Source organism: Triturus cristatus, chromosome 11 (assembly GCF_964204655.1).
Source record: "Triturus cristatus chromosome 11, aTriCri1.1, whole genome shotgun sequence".
Taxonomy (NCBI): domain Eukaryota; kingdom Metazoa; phylum Chordata; class Amphibia; order Caudata; family Salamandridae; genus Triturus; species Triturus cristatus.
The window spans coordinates 691,827,994-691,845,662 of record NC_140594.1 but is presented as its reverse complement, the minus strand read 5'-3'; positions in this window follow the sequence as shown (position 1 = coordinate 691,845,662).

Genomic DNA, 17,669 nt, shown 5'->3' with positions numbered 1-17,669 from the left:
AGGACCTTTAGAACGAGCTACAGCCCGAACGGCTGAACAGAATTACTAGAAATTTGGCAGAGAGGTAGTCCCTAGGTCAAGGAAGTGCCTTTTGTAGGTTTGGTGTAAATCTGTTCAGTAGATTCTGAGAAAATAGCCTTTAAATCAATATATATATCTGAGCCCGCTTACGGTACGCTTACCGTACGCTTACCGTAAGCGTACGGTGGCGTGCGCGAGCGCGATTCTGATTGGCTCTTAGATCTTAGTAAACATTCGAATCGGCGGAAACCAGGAAGCGGCGTCCGCCATTTTGTCTCTCGCACTGAGTGTTATTTATAAAACATGATGCCCAAAAACATGTTACGGGGCTGTTTTGACAACTCCCTCCCACATAGTCATGTTGAGGGAGTCCCCAAACATCCCCCAAGAGCAGAAACGGTATTATTTTTTTTTCGGCAATTTCGCCGATTACGCTTATCGTACGCTTACCGTACGCGTACGGTCCAAAATTATAAAAAAAAAAAAATCCACACTTTCTCCACCCCGTGTGCAAACGGTGGCCGAAGGCCACCATTTGTGCATGGCTTATTAGAGCACTGAAATTCCCAAAAAAATTTCAACAGATTACCTATCACAAGGAAGCGCATAATATGTCCTCCATGTGCGCACGGTGCGCGAAGCGCATCGTGCGTACATGGCCCATCTAGCGTAACGTGGGCACGGCACTAACTGCGTAAAGTGGGTGCGCGGTGCGCGAAGCGCACCGCGCGCTCACTGTGCACGCACGGTGCGCGAAGCGCACCGTGCGCGCACGGAACGAACTGCGTTAAGTGGGCGCGCACGCCACGAATGGCGTAAAGTAACTTAGCATTTAAAAAACCTTGCAAATTCACTGAAAAAACCATAGGTTTCACACATGTTATAGTTAGCGGAAATTTTACTGATAAAAAACCAATGAAATTGCCCCGTTATAGTTATTGCTGGCAACTATAACTCACGCGACCGCAATCTTCTGCTGATGACATATGTGTCTTTATGAAAAAAAAATATTTGTAATATATGTATAGCTAAAAATGTATGGAAGAAGACATGGGCAAATAAGTGTCTAAATACAGTATTAGCATCAGCAGAGGATTGCGGTCGCGTGAGTTATAGTTGCCAGCACTAACTATAACGGGGCAATTTCATTGGTTTTTTATCAGTAAAATTTCCGCTAACTATAACATGTGTGAAACCTATGGTTTTTTCAGTGAATTTGCAAGGTTTTTTAAATGCTAATTCCTAACTATAACGTGTGTGAAACCTATGGTTTTTTCAGTGAATATATATATATATATATATATATATATATATATATATATATATATATATATATATATATATACATACACATACATACATACTCATAAATGTGTTTGCAAACCATTTCCATGCATGGCTTTACTATGCACATGAATGTAATACAATTTGTTGAACTTTACAAAATATTTCTTTGCATCATGGATATTTACCATGGATATTTACCATGCATTTTTGTGGCATCTAGTATACATGTATGTGTACACACATTTATATATACATGTGTATATATATAAAAATATGTCTGTGCGTATAAATGTGTGTGTATCCCACTGGGTGGTTATAGTTAGCTCTATGTTTTCATAGGATATGTCATTTTCGTTTCCTGATATCTTTGGAGCAGTTTGATGAATCTTCACAAAACTTTGCAAAAAAGTATTCTTTTTTTACTCAAATCCTTACTGGAAAGCTGTAGGGCGGTCCATCAGCGGGGGACGAGAATAAATGGGCACCAAAACACAAAATCCCCATGCAATATCAATGGAGATTTTGTTTAACAGTGCTACATCCAAAACTGCTGAACTGAATTACACCAAATTTGGCAGGAAGCTAGTTCTTGGTCCATAAAGTGTGCTTTTGTGATTTGGTATAAATCCATTCTGTAGTTTTCAAGAAATTAAGGATTAAATAAATTTGTATATCTGGGAAGTTGGGTTCATGGAACTGTTGTGAACACAACTTCAAAGAGGAGAGCGTTCTGATTGGCTGATCGTGGCAAGAACAACAAACATTGGCATAGCCAATAGCTCTCACTTTTGGGAACTTATAAGTGTTTAGCCAGAGCGATTGGCTTCGCCAATGTCTTTAAGCTATGTTGCAGAACAGCGTGGGTGTTGTGCAACATGTTGATAAGATATAATAAAAAAGTGTTGCAAGCATTTTTGTTACGATATATATATATATATATATATATATATATATATATATATATATATATATATATATATATGGACACAAAGCATTCACCGGTTTTCTCCAGGAAAAGAAAGAATGCACGAACTCCTCTTCGTCGGTAGATACTGTTATTTTATTGTACAGTTTTCAAATCTCCCTTATGTCATGACGCGTTTCGGCCGACGAACGGCCTTGATCACATGAGACAAACTTTGCGTATGACGGCGTTTAAAAATGCTGACACCCACATCACATGATGGACAGAAATGGAAGAAATACTATCACATCAAAAATCAGTACTTTGCGCAAAACAACAACGTAACGAATTTGTTAAATAAATACTTAATTGTGTTCGTAAATGTACTTACAATAAAATAAATAAATATAGTAAATACATTGTTGACAATCTAACTTGTTCGAGTCATATGCTAAATCCCCAGTCTAAATAATGTGCATAATTAAAAATTCAAACATATGACACCAAAATGATTCCCAAGTTAGATCGTGTGGAGAGAATAGGCAATTTACATATTTCCTCCAAAACAAAACGAACCGAGTTAAAAAAGCATATTGTGTTAAATGACACATTGCAATTCAACACATCAAAGAACAAACAAACAAATTGTCATCTGGATAAAATCCGGTTTGCAGGTACCTCATGTCATAGATGCAATTCTAAATATGTCCAATCAGTAAATGTATATAGCGTGACATTAGATCGGTGCGTATTGTAATTTAACTTTTTAAACTGTATGTTATTTTTGTAATGATATTATCGTTTTCTTGTTTTTTTGTTTTTTTATGTATATAAATATTTTAGTCCTATTAATTTAAAGTGCAAATAGTGCATATACGTGCAATTTGATAATGTGCAAATAGTGCAAAAGTGCAAATCAATCCTATGTGCAAATACGCAATGAATGTGCAAGATATAAAACTTTGATAAAATACAGACATTAAAATAATGCGAACCGATTGAATCCTAATGTCACTGTGAATAATATACTCCAGTAATCTCAATGTGTGGGTGGTCGTAAAAAGCATGTTTTTTTATCTATTCTAAGTACTAGCCAAGAAAGTGAGGTTGCCGAAATCTCTCAATGAAACACACCGGGCATACAGTAGAATGGGCATGTTATCCCTATTTCAAGCATGTATAAGTGCATAGAACGCAGTAAGTGCACAAACAAAGCATGATGTTTGACTATTCTTGTCTGTTGATTGATCATGAAACTTTATAAAAAGTTGTGCATATCTTCGGTTGTATTGAGCCCAAGAGGTGTCTTACTGTCTAGTTCAATAATTAACCGAGTCTCCAGTTGCCTGAGCAAGCGTTCTCTATTACCCCCATATTTGAGTTTGGGGATTGCATCTATTACATAATATGAGAGGCAGGTCAAATCATTATCATGAACAGCTCTGAAGTGACGGGCCACAGGATAAGTTGTGTCATTATTTACAATAGCCCTAAGGTGTTGTAAAATGCGCGCATGCACCTGCAATTTGGTGCTTCCTACATACTTGAGACCGCAGGTGCACGTTAAAACGTATACTGCGAACTCAGTACGGCATGTGTAATGCCCCTTGATTTGTACTGGAGTGGAACTGAAGGGAGTGTTATACTGTGAAGTATTCACTCCGAATTTACATGCCCTGCAAGAAGCGCATTTAAAGAAACCTTTGATGGGCTGCAGCCAATTGGTTTTAGTGGAGGTTTCTATATGTTTGGACACTAGCTGATTTCTCATCGAAATTGCCCGTCTAAAGGTGATAGTAGGAGTAGATGGCAATCTAGGTGCCAATACTGCATCTGTTCTTAGTATTGGCCAGTTATGATTAACTATCCTCCTGAGCTGATGATGTTGTTTGTTAAATGTGATAATGAGACGGGGTGCATTAATGTTATCATGACTGCTAGTTAGTGGTATTGTGGTGTCATTCTTGGGGGATAAAAGGTCCTCTCTGGATTTGAGAGCCACCTTCGTCTGGGCTTGTAGGAGGATATCATTTTTATATCCTCTTTCTTTGAATCGGGACAATGCCTGTTCAGAACATTTGATATATTCCCCTTCTGTACTGCAGATTCGTTTCAACCGGAGTAGTTCCCCGTAGGGGATGCTCCGTATCAAATGGCGGGGGTGAGCGCTAGTCGCATGAAGGGTGGCGTTTCCTGCTGTTGGCTTTCTGAAAAGTGTTGATTCTAGACGACCCTCATGAATGTAAATCTTAGTATCCAGAAATGGGACCTCAGAGGAGCTGATCGATGCAGTAAACTTTAGGTTACAGATATTATTATTGAGTTCATCGATAAATAATAAAGCACTCTCATGGTCACCCTTCCAAATAAAAAATACATCGTCTATATATCGATGCCAATGTGAAACGTGTTTGTCTACCACCCTAGCCAGAGTGCCTTGGAGGGTCTGCTCCTCCCACCAGCCCACATGCAAGCATGCGTAGCTGGGAGAGAAGCAAGCCCCCATGGCTACACCCCGCAATTGACGATATACTGCATTTTCAAACATGAAAAAATTGTTAAAAAGACACCATTTCACCATCTCTAAAAGCATGATATTGTGGTTATAGAGGCCTAAGGGTCTGTTGTCCAAGTAATGTTTAACAGCTGTGAGACCTGCATGATGGTCGATGCTGGTATATAGAGACTCAATGTCCATCACCACTAATAAAGAGTCGTTCTCCCACTTAACATTTTGAATTCTATTTAAGAAATCCCCTGTATCTCTGATATAGGATGGCAGACCTTGTACAAATGGTTGTAGGAAATGGTCCACGTATTCGGTGATGTGCTCACTCATTCCCCTAATCGCCGAAATTATAGGCCTGCCTGGTGGAGGATTGATTCCTTTATGTATTTTTGGAATTAGATACAGGGTTGGGATGATCGGATAATCATTAAGCATGAAGTTCAATTCTTGACTGGAAATTAGCCCCTGTCGTTTCCAGTTCATAAGCTCCTTCTTGATATTGTCCTTAGCTTTGTGATATTCAGTTACCGTGGTTTTTAAGTAACATTCTGTGTTGGACAATTGTGTCTGAGCCTCCTTAATATATTCTGCCCTGGGCCATATTACCACGTTGCCGCCCTTATCTGACATGTTGATGACAATGTCTTTTCTGTCTCTCAATTTACGAATAAGATTCTCATATTGTATGTTCTGATGTTTAAGTCTTGCTTTGTTGTGGTTGGTCCTGTAGTATAATTTTTTGATATCATCAATTATACGCTCATGAAAAATGTCTATGGCGTCCTTGGGCATCATAGGGTAAAATTTAGATTTGACCTTAAATGGACTGAGCCCAGCACTGGACTCCGTGAGATTATGTAAGCCGAGTCTTTCCTGAGTAGAATATTGGCTGATGTTTGGAACATTGGTGAGGCAGTTTTCATCATTGAGTTCACTGATGGTGAGCATGATTGATGCATCAGATGCTGCAAGATTTGGTTGATTGGTGGGATTAGAAGTACTTGAGTTGACCGGTGGGGTAGATGTTGTATTACCCTCTTTGATGGTAAAAAACTTTTGAAGTTTCAGCTTCCTGATGTATTTGAAAATATCAATAGGTGTTTTTCCGTAGTTGAAGCTGCTTTCCGGGCAAAAAGAAAGGCCGAGTGCTAGAATCTGTGTCTCAGCTTTAGTAAGTACAAGTTGTGATAGGTTGACTACAGTATTGTTATTAGTCATCATCTCCTGCGCCACTGCCTTCTTGGCCTGCCTTTTCCTGCATTTGCGCCTCTCCCGGCGACGTTGATTTTTTCGTTGCTTGCTGCTTGAGGCTGGTTCCGATTCCGTGGTCGCAGCGTCTGCAGGCGGTCCTCTGCTAAAAAATTAAGCTCTTCAGCTGGACTGAGAATATTCACCTGTTCGCCCACCATTTGCCCTCTATTCATGCCATCATCAGATTCGTATTCGCTCGTAAGTGAGCCTGTTTCAGAACTCAATTCCCCTCTGTCATTGCTAGTTGTTGCTGCTTCTGTGTTAGATACCACATTTTTGTGCGCTGTACGTCCTGATATGTTTTTCTTGACATGGTCATATTTGCGTGAGAACGTGAATATCTGGCCCAACTCGTAGTCGGTTTTATCTCTCGCAAATTTAAATGCCTTTCGTGTCTTGATTCTGTCCTCGTGTTTTTTCATTCTTTCGCCAATTTCTTGCTTTGTTTTGATGATGTAATCAGTTTGTTCCAGTTTATTAAGTTGCTCGTTGATGCTTTCGATTTCTTTTAATAAACTCTCTCGATCAATCTTGGCGTATTTGATAAGAATGATGACCATGTTCATTGATGCTGCCAGATTATTCGCAGCCCATTCCTTTAACATCTCAGGGTTGGGATTCTCGTAAGAGGGTGCTACAAAGATTCTTAAGCCGCGGGGCACTCTTCCCGCCTCCTCATACTTTTGTAATGACTTGTGTTCCCACCACTTTGTAATCTCATTTTTCATGCATTTCTCCAGACGTTTAAGCAAAGATGTAACATCAGAATTATTTACAGTAGTGACTGTGCTCGAATTTTGTGCCGCTGAACCGGGTGTGTTGCTAAAGAGAGCGTCAGCAGCTGCCTCACGATCTCGCAAAGCGTCCATTGACATATTCAAACTGTTGGTGGGAGCCCAGCGCAAAAGCAATCCGGCGGCACTGGGAAAATATGTATGCGCCGACACCTCCCCACCTGTGAGTATACTTAATCCCGCTCACCACTTACATCCGACGAACTTTGCTGCGGCGCGTCCTCCGACCCGTCTGCTGCCGTGTTCGCCGATTCGGATGAGGAAACCTTGTCACAGGGGGCTGCCGTTGTAGAATGTCCTCCCGGACCGTTACTCGAACTCGTTGGCTGATAACGGCTGCCTGCTTGCATGGAGGGGGTTCGTAAACGGAAGCAGACCCACTTCCTGGTGATACGAATATGGACACAAAGCATTCACCGGTTTTCTCCAGGAAAAGAAAGAATGCACGAACTCCTCTTCGTCGGTAGATACTGTTATTTTATTGTACAGTTTTCAAATCTCCCTTATGTCATGACGCGTTTCGGCCGACGAACGGCCTTGATCACATGAGACAAACTTTGCGTATATATATATATATATATTCACTGAAAAAACCATAGGTTTCACACATGTTATAGTTAGCTGGACATTTTACTGATAAAAAACCAATGAAATTCCCCCGTTATAGTTACTGTAGGCAACTATAACTCACGCGACCGCAATCCTCTGCTGATGCTAATACTGTATTTAGACACTTATTTGCCCATGTCTTCTTCCATTAAATTTTAGCTATACATATATTACAAATAATTTTTTTTCATAAAGACACATATGTCATCAGCAGAGGATACCTATTTTGAAAATTTCGCGAGGATTCGTCGACCGGCGCCAAAGTTATTAAAAATAGAATGTTGCGGTTTTCCTATGGAAACAGGGTCCTAACTATAACTACCTACTGGCGACTGCCAGTAGGTAATATATATATATATATATATATATATATATATATATATATATATATAATCTACTGGCGGCCGCCAGTAGATAGTTATAGTTAGGACCGTGTTTCCATAGGAAATCTGCAACATTCTATTTGGAATAACTTTGGTGCCGGTTGACGAATCCTTGCGAAATTTTCAAAATAGGTGGGGCGCTCCGCTCCGCTCCTACCCTGAAAGTTCCGGGGGGATTCGTCAAGCGGGGGCTGAGAAAAAAGGGGGGTCCCAAAACACGTTTTCCCCATGCAATTTTCCATAGGGACCTTTAGTCCAAGGTACAGCCCGAACAGCTGAACAAAATTACTTGACATTTGGCAGAGAGGTAGTCCTCAGGTCAGGGATGTGCCTTTTGCAGGTCTGGTGTCAATCTGTTCAGTAGTTCCTGAGAAAATCAAAAGTAAAATCATATATATATGTGGGCGGAGCCTAACCACACATCTCATCCTGAGATCTGATTGGCTGTCAGCACTTCATCCAAGAAGTGTTGGCAGCCATCTTGGGACCAATATACATGATAGCACCTCATTAAAAAGCATTGCAGTTAATAGAAGGTTTTAAGACTTTAGTTACATTATAAATCATTTGTTGATGGTAGCATACTCATTTTAGGAATTGTGGTATGTTCTAAGGTGATTTCACCATGTGAAAAAGCCTTCTGCTGGGATATCATGATTGAGAGAAAAAAAATTTCTCATGCTTTTCCCACAGAGGTTTGGAAGGTGATCTATAAGCTAAACTGAGAGCTTATTTTCTGTAAATTCACATTATCTTTCTCAGTCATGTGAGAATGAAGTCTGACATTCTCAGTAAAACATGTACATCCAACAAGGGCAGAGACTGTCAGTTGATTCCTTTGTGTTCTACTGCAGCTTCCCAGAGTGTTCCAACTAGAGCGCTAACAGTCCTACTTATGATAAACGTATGGCACACCTGAAGCCATCTTGCTTGGATTAAAGTGGTAACTCTTAAAACATTTAATATAAAATGGAACAAAATGAGGGGGTTCATTTTTCCATAAAAAGTATGATTAGTGCTGCAGAAAGAAAAATTAGGGCACATTTTGAGTGACTTCTCAAATCCTCTTCTATTTCATTAAAAAAATCTGACATGCAGACTGAAACATGCACTTTCAATACCAGCAGCAGTTTTCCCTGGTGAGCAGTAGCTTTACTACAGTGATCTAATGAGCAAAAAGAGTGCTACCATTCTGAATTTATGGCAAATGTGTGACACATCTGAATGCCTTTGGAATCAAAGTAAAAAACTGAAAGTATTTCCTACTGAGGAGACTGCAGTAAATGAGGAAATTAGGAAACTTCATAACAAATAAGTCTGCCAAGATGGCCACCGGAGACAAAAGAGCCCAAATGTAGCCCAAATATCACCCAGATGTAGCCCAAGTATAGCCCAATGACAGAATGTCCCAGAGTGTTCTTAAAAACAACTAGAGCGCTTACTGTCTTCATTATGACAAAAGTATGGCACACCTGAAGCCATCTTGATTGGAATAAACTGGTAACACTTAAAACATTTAATTTAAAAAGGAACACAATGATTGGGTTTATTTTGCCATAGAAATTATGATTAATGCTGAAGAAAGAAAATGAGGGCACATTTTGAGTGACTTCTCAAATCCTCTTCTATTTCATTAAAAAATTCTGACATGCAGACTGAAACATACACTTTTAATACCAGGAGCAGACTTCCATGGTGAACAGTAGTTTTAATACAGTGATCTAATGAGCAACTAGAGTGCTAACATTCAGAATATATGGCAAATGTGTGACATATCTGAATACCTTCATGATGGAATCAAAGTAAAAAACTGAAAGCATTTCCTACTGAGGAGACTGCACTACATGAGGAAATTAGGAAACTTCATAACAAATAAATCTCCCAAGATGGCCACCGGAGACAAAAGAGCTCAAATGTAGCCCAAAATCACCCAGATGTAGCCCAAATATAGCCCAATGACACAAGTGTGCAAAACACTTATTATTTTGTGTTTTTGCAGTGTTATATAGTGCAGACTTGTCAGGTATTGGAGTGCTTTACATGAGCATTGGTTACATCACACAAGAACAAATTCATTTTGGTTGTAGACATGGGGAGACTAAGTGATTTGACCAGAATCACAGAATGTCGAGCTGAAGCAGAAACTCCAACCTGGTTCCCCAGTTGCAAAGTCTGCAGTTCTGGAAGTAACACCACATCCTCTCCCGTAAGTGCAACATTTAATCAAGTGGTCAACTGGATAAAAAAACATAAAGGTAACAAATAATTTAAAAGTGCTTTCTCGCTATTTGAAAACTCAGAAAATATGTCCCTATTTTAGTCTTTTAGAGCACTAACCATAATTTTGATGCCAATAAGACCCTCTCATATATGTAATTTCTAAAGGAAATGCTCTAGGTATTACAGTTTTGATCACATCAAGATGATGTCAGGCGTTCCACACTTTTGAAATAAATATAGAATGTTAGCAATCTAGTTGTTCATTAGGATACTGTTGAGAGGCAGAGGCCAGGGGCACGGACTCTGAAAATTGAAGGCAGGTAGGAGGGTGCAAAGGCAACAATTTAACCACACTGAGCAGGCAGGAAAGGCCGTGGCAGCACAACAGACTATGGAGGGCAGTGGAAGGGGGGGGCAGGGGCAACAAACCAACAATACAGGACTTGCAAGAGAGGCTGTGGCAATGTAATAGACCATTGTTGGCAGAAGGAAGAGGCAATGGTAGTACAACCATACATGCCAACAGACCCGATTCAGCCAGGAAACGTCCAATGTTTTTAAGCTCAAATGGGCTTTATTTTATCTGTCTCCTGTCTACAATCTCCTCTTTTTCAATGGAACTCAAAGGGGAAAATCAATACCCCAGTTTTTTTTCAAAATCTCCCTCTTACCAAGTTCAAAATGTTCGCAAGTCTGGTACATTGGATCATGGAAGGAAATGGGGTAGGGACATGGACGTGGATAACAGAGGACAGGAGGGACATGGAGAGGTGCATCAAACTGACCCTGCAGGGCAGGCATCAGGGTTTGCAGCAGCGCAATACAACACAAAGGGCATGCGGGACGGGAGTGCAGCACAACAATCCATAGAAAGCAAGAGGGAGGGGACAGGAGCATGCACATGGACAACAGAGAACAGAGGGGCAAGAGGCAGGACCATAATGGACAGACAGGAGAGAAAGCTGCAGCATAACAGACCATAAAGGTCAGGAGGGATGGATCAGGGGCATTACAATGGAACAGACAAGCCAGGAGGGAGGGAGTAGGGGTCTGCACATGTAAACAGAGGGCTGGGGGCAAGGGGGCAGGGCAGGAGCAGCAAGATAGCCATGGAGGTCAGGCAGGATGGGCACTAGAAGCAAGACACACCATGAAGAGCAACAGTGAGACTGTGATGGCATACACACAGACCATGGAGGGAATGTCGGAGGGGTTCAGGGGCAGCTAACTGACCACACAGGGAAGGTGGGAGGGGCCATGGCAGCACAGAAGACCATGCATGGCAAGTGGGAGGGTTAGTGGTAGCACAATGGCTATGATGGGCAAGAAGGAGGGTGCAGGGGCATGCACAAAGGACGATGGAAGATAGAAGGGAGGGTCAGGACCTGTGCACAGACAAGAAAGTTCAGGGGAAGGGGCCTCACAACAGACCGCACGGGGCAGGCAGGAGGAGCAGTTGCAGCACAACAGACCAGGGAGGGCAGAAGGGTGTGGCAGTACAATGGACCATGTAGGGTCATGGCATGTGGACAGGCAGGGTGGAGGTGGCAGGGACAGGTTACCGTCATCTGACAATGCTAGGCAGGTGGGAGGGGAGTGGCAGTTCAACAGAACACTCAGAGTAGATAGGAGTGGCAGGTCCATGGAACATGGTGGGCAAAAAGGATGGAGCAGGGGCATGCACAAAGACATCGGAGGGCAGGGGGAAGGAGAATAGGGGCAGCAAGCTAAGCACAGAGTTTAAGCAGGAGGTCAATGATGGGGCATAAAATTGGGCAATGGAGGGCAGGAGGAGTGGACTGGTGCATCATACTAAATTGAGGGCAGTGGCAGCACATCAGACCATGCATGGCAGGAGGGAGGAGGCTAGTCCATGGATTCACACAACAGAGGATAGGGAGGAGGGGGATGGGGCAGCAAGCTAACTGTTCAGAGAAGGCGGGTATTAGGAACTTTATTGTTTTTAAAACGTGTGTCTGTGCGAACTACTTAAAATATGAACAAGTATGCAGCATAATCTCACTTTTATTCAGGAAGAAGAGGACGTTTGTGACTGTGACTCCGGGCTCACTTGGCAGAAACACCCCCTGACCCTCCACCCCCTATCGCAAAATGTAATGCCCGTGAAAAGGGTAGGTGAACACAGTGTTATATAGAACATAGTCCTGAGAGCACGATTGAAAATGAAAACTAAATATAGTGTATGGTATAAACTATGCACCAAAAAGTGTGATATAAGGTGAACCGGGCGTGAAATATAATATGCAATACATTGTGCGCAATGACAGATTAATTGGAGAGCGCGAGACAGCACAGGCACTAGCGCGTGCTATGCGATATGCGCCTTGGAGTGTAATATGCACAGGGCAGTGTTGTGTAACCTAACTAGTCTCTAAAGTTGTAATATAAAATATGTGCTGGGGAGTGTAACGTTGCATATGCACTGTGACAAAGATATGGATCCCAGATTGTAATATGTATGGCATAGCACTATGCGTTATAACATAGGCATCGAGGAAGGCACGTTAGATGGAGCAATATAACCCGTGCGAAGACAAGTGTGACATGACATATTCACAGGGTGGTGTTACAGTGCACATGGGCTAGAGAGTGTCATAGCATATGCACTAGCTAGTGGAATACAACACAGAGGTGTGTGGCACTCAGCAGACAATGGTGGGTGTAACACAGCATTGGGCTCTGCCAGGAGCGCGCTGTGACTCTCAAGTGATGTTCGTTCCCTTTCCAGAGAGTAAAATAAAAAGAATTACACATCCGGCAGTGGATGTGTGTTTTATTAACCGTGAGGGGGGTTTCTTGCATAGTTTTGGTCGAATTTTTGTCGAATCCCCTTTGAATGGCTTGGTGTGCATGTGTATTAAATGTGCCCGTCAATAGCTACCCATGTTTGTATAAATAAACGACAAGGGTGTCTACCGGGATTAGGCACGGTAGGGCATCAGACATGTTTGAGCTTCACTAGTGGTGTAAATACATTCCACGTGGATTCATTGTATGCATAGTCGCCTTTTAATCAATATCACGCAACTCGTCATGGTGATAGGTACGTACGGTTTGTCCAGCATGTCCTAGGTGTGTCTATAAATATATATTTTTTAAAAATAATAAAAAACAGTGGCCGGCGCTGGGGATTGGGGTCAAAAAAATATAATTAGGAGACAGGCCCTGGGGGATGGGGTCATCAGGGCCAATAAATTAGAATAAGAAGGGGAACCACACAGCCCCCCTTCTTAAAAAATTTAAATAAATAAAAGACTGGCATCGTGCCGGAGGCCACGCCCCTCCTTGCAGCACTCTGTAAACACGCCCCCTGGCGAGTTGTAAGTTGGGGAATTAATTCCTCTTCAATACTGAGGGTCCCTGAGGGCCAACTAGCCCAACAGGCATCTCCAGTATGCACCAGGGAGCTGCGCTGCAGACAGGTGTTTTGAGGCCAAGCCCCTTTTTACACCTCTCTGCAACGCAGCTCTCTGGCGCTTACTGGAGGTACCTAGTGGTCTAGTTTGACCCAAGGGACCCTTAAGATTCAAGGGGACTTAATCTCTCAACTTAGAACAGCCACAGGGCGCGTTTACACAGTGATGAAGGGAGGGGACGGGGCCTCAGGTGACGTGTGCAAACACGCACTATGGCACGTTTTAAATTGGGGATATAATTTTCCTTCAATACTGAGGGCCCCTGGGGGCTAACTAGCCCACCAAGTGCTTCCAGTAAGCGCCACTGAGCTGCATTACAGAGAGGTGGTCCAGGCCGTGCCACTTTTTACACCTCTCTGCAACACAGCTCTGTGGCACTTACTGGAGGTACCTAGTGGGCTAGTTGGACCCTAGGGACCCTCAGGATTCAAATGAACTTAATCTCCCAACTAAAAACGGACACAGAGCGTGTTTACACAGTGGTGAAGGGAGGGGACGGGGCCTGAGTTAACGTGTGCAAAAACGCCCTGTGGCCTGTTTTAAGAGGTAATTTTAATCCCCCTGCCCTATTATATACTAGGGGTTACAGAGGAGGTCATGCTAATCACAGGGGGACCCCAACGCATAATGTTCCCTAGTGTATGTTGGTGTTTTTACTGTATTCTAAGTGTCTTTTAACATAGCACTGGCTCTAGGACTGGTTAGTCAGACTCAGTTACCACCAGTATCCGTCTGAAAAAGTTGAGGGTACAGGATGATTTTGCAACAGGGCTTCTTTCTGCTCTTCTTTTTGTTCTTTCTGCACGTTATCCTTCTTCCTGCACTTTTCTTCGTCTTTGAGGACTTCTGTTGCTTCTTTCTGCACTTCTTTTTATTCTTTCTGTGCATTTTTTCTTCTTTCTTCACATGTCCTATCTCTGTAGGCATAGTTAGAAATTAGCATTTAAAAAACCTTTGAAATTCACAGAAAAAAACATAGGTTTCAGGCACGTTATAGTTAGGAATTAGCATTTAAAAAACCTCAGAAATTCACTGAAAAAACCATAGGTTTCAGGGGTGTTATAGTTAGCTGGACTTTTCACTTGTACAAAACCATTCAAATTCCCCCGTTATAGTTAGTTCAGCTAACTATAACTCGCGCGCCCGCAATGCACTGCTGATGACGTCACATATTACATCACTCATGACATGGTCAGTGACATCACTCATGACATCACTGATGACATCTCAAATTACATCACTGATGACATCACTGATGACATCATCCTTGTGATAGAGTGGCAGACCTCCTCTCACCCTAATATAACCTTTGATACACACATTCAAAAATAGAGACTAAACTTTTCAAAACAATGGACATACCAATACCAGTTACAACAACCTCTTCAGTAATTCTAAGATCCACATACACATCCACTCATTCACCAACAGTCCTATACAGTCATTCATACATGTATTCACTCATCATATGTACTCATACACCTATACATTCTGTTACACAATGCCACTCATCCATAGAGTTACTCACACACATAGTCACTCATGCTAATAAAGAATCAAACATACATTTATTTGCATATACAGTTATACACACACCACCACACTTACTTCTACGGAAACTTACACATACTTAGTCTTTTGAACAATCACTTATAGAAACACATACTTATTCATACAGGAACTCTTTCAATCTCTCACTCTCACATATACTCACTTGTATACACCAATAGTCACATATACTAGTTTAAAACATATGTAGTTATTCATAAAGACACTATTGAGACAGTCATTCACTCACTAACACACCCATAAACACACTCATCCACCCATACAGTCCTGCACACATGCTGTCTTCAACACATACAAAGAGTGAGTCACTCATTCATGCACCTATGCACTACGTAATACCCCCCACCGAACCATGCAGACACTCAGACTGATACTCAAAAAAACAACTAATAACCTAAATAGACACCCATGTAGCTACTCACCAACCCATGCAGCCACTTATACACAAAGCGAGAGACTGATACAGATATTTACATATTTAAACATTACTCACTAAGCCATGTATTCACTATGATACACTTAATCAGTTAGTTACACAATCAAGTTTTTCAAAAACAAATCAACCATTTAGACACTTATATACCCATTTATTCTTCCATCGACCTTGAGATATACATATATAAAACATATTTAATTTTCAGAAAAACACACATTCACTGGATGATGTCATCAGTGATGTCATTTGAGATGTCATCAGTGATGTCATGAGTGATGTCACTGACCATGTCATGAGTGATGTAATATGTGACGTCATCAGCAGTGCATTGCGGGCGCGCGAGTTATAGTTAGCTGAACTAACTATAACGGGGGAATTTGAATGGTTTTGTACAAGTGAAAAGTCCAGCTAACTATAACACCCCTGAAACCTATGGTTTTTTCAGTGAATTTCTGAGGTTTTTTAAATGCTAATTCCTAACTATAACGTGGCTGAAACCTATGTTTTTTTCTGTGAATATATATATATATATATATATATATATATATATATATATATACATATATATATATATACATATATATATATATACAACAAATTTACATAAGAAATTATTGTCTAGGCAGGACCTAAAAAATGTGGTACTTCATTTTTTTCAACGCCTGCAAACACATAAAAGTAACTAAAAAATACAGTAACATGGTCTGTTGCACAGTGGAAGGCCCTTCCCAAAGGTTGACTGGTCACCTTCAAGTAGTTTAGTGCTGGATTAAAATGTTGAAGAGTTACTAATAGAGTGAAACCTTTGATATAACAGTATTAACATGGGTGAAAATAACAACATAATGTAGTAATACTGTAAAAAATATGCAGCATAATTTGTCTTTTCTTGCTGTATAATTTTGTTAACTCTGCCGGATAATTCCAGTGGACCTGGTATAACCAAATTCCCCTGAAATTATGAGAGTATGGTACTGCAGTGTTTTTTTATAAAATAATTGATTACCACACTTGCCACATAGCACCTGCCTTATTATTTGCAGTGCTCAGCAAAGCACATTTAATTTATAATCGAAAGGGATCAACTGCACCCACCAAAAAGAGTGCCCAGTTTTGCCAGATGCTTGGCAAAGGTTCATTAATCACCCCTCCATTTCTGTACTTGTGTGTTCAGTATTTTTAAGGAAGTGGAAATTTTGACCAGACAGCATTAATGTGGGTTGAAATTCAAAAATAGTGTCACATCATGCATCATATTTTGTGTTTTCTAGCCACACAGTTTGTCACGGCTTCCATATATTTTGTCTTCAACTGCCACATAATTCCAGTGACACTGGCGAAGAAAATGTGCTGTAGCAAAAAGCCATCATGGTGAGAAATAGTCGTGGAGCCCAATGCGAACATTAATGCATTCAGGGTGAAGTACCAACATGGTGTTAAGTTGTGAACTTTGAGCAGGGTTATAGATTGTATGACAGATTATGATTGCTTGAATGAGGACTTAATGATGAAATCTGGCTACAAACTGAGAGAAGGATACTGGTTTCTTGAATTAGGATTGCATGATCGATGCTTGTTACGGAATGTGTGATGGATGCTGATTACCAGAATGGGGATTGCGTGATGGACGCTTGCTGAGGATTGCATGACAGATATTGGATGCTGATCACAGATTGCATGATGGATGTTGGTTACCTGAATGATGACTGCATGATGGATGCTGATTGTCTGAATGGGGATTGTGTGAAAGATGGTAGTTGGCCAAATTACAACTACGTGATTGTATCGATTGTCAAAATGGGGATATCATGATGGGTGCTAGTTTTTCAAATGTGGATATCATGTTGGGTGCTGGGTACCCAAATGGGAATATCATGACGGATGCTGGTTGCCCAAATAGGGATTGTGTGACGAGCAATTGTTGACTGATTGGGGGATTGCATGACAGATACTTGTTACCTAACTGGGGATTGCTTGTGATGTTCAAAGCACCAGCCCTGGACATTGAAAAGTTACATCCAAAGTGTGACGATTTGAAAACCATGCAGATTAGACAAACCCAAGTATTTTTTGAGGGTGGGCGGAGTTGGCGGAAAGGCACTGCGCGGAATTCTGTGGAGTTGCATAAAAACTCAGTGGAATTCCGCTCCGCCCCAACCTTTGCATGCAGAACTGGAGGGATCCTGACCCCCAGACTGCCACCTGCTTTACCGGCTTACCTCTGAGTCTGCCATCACCGGTGGCATTTT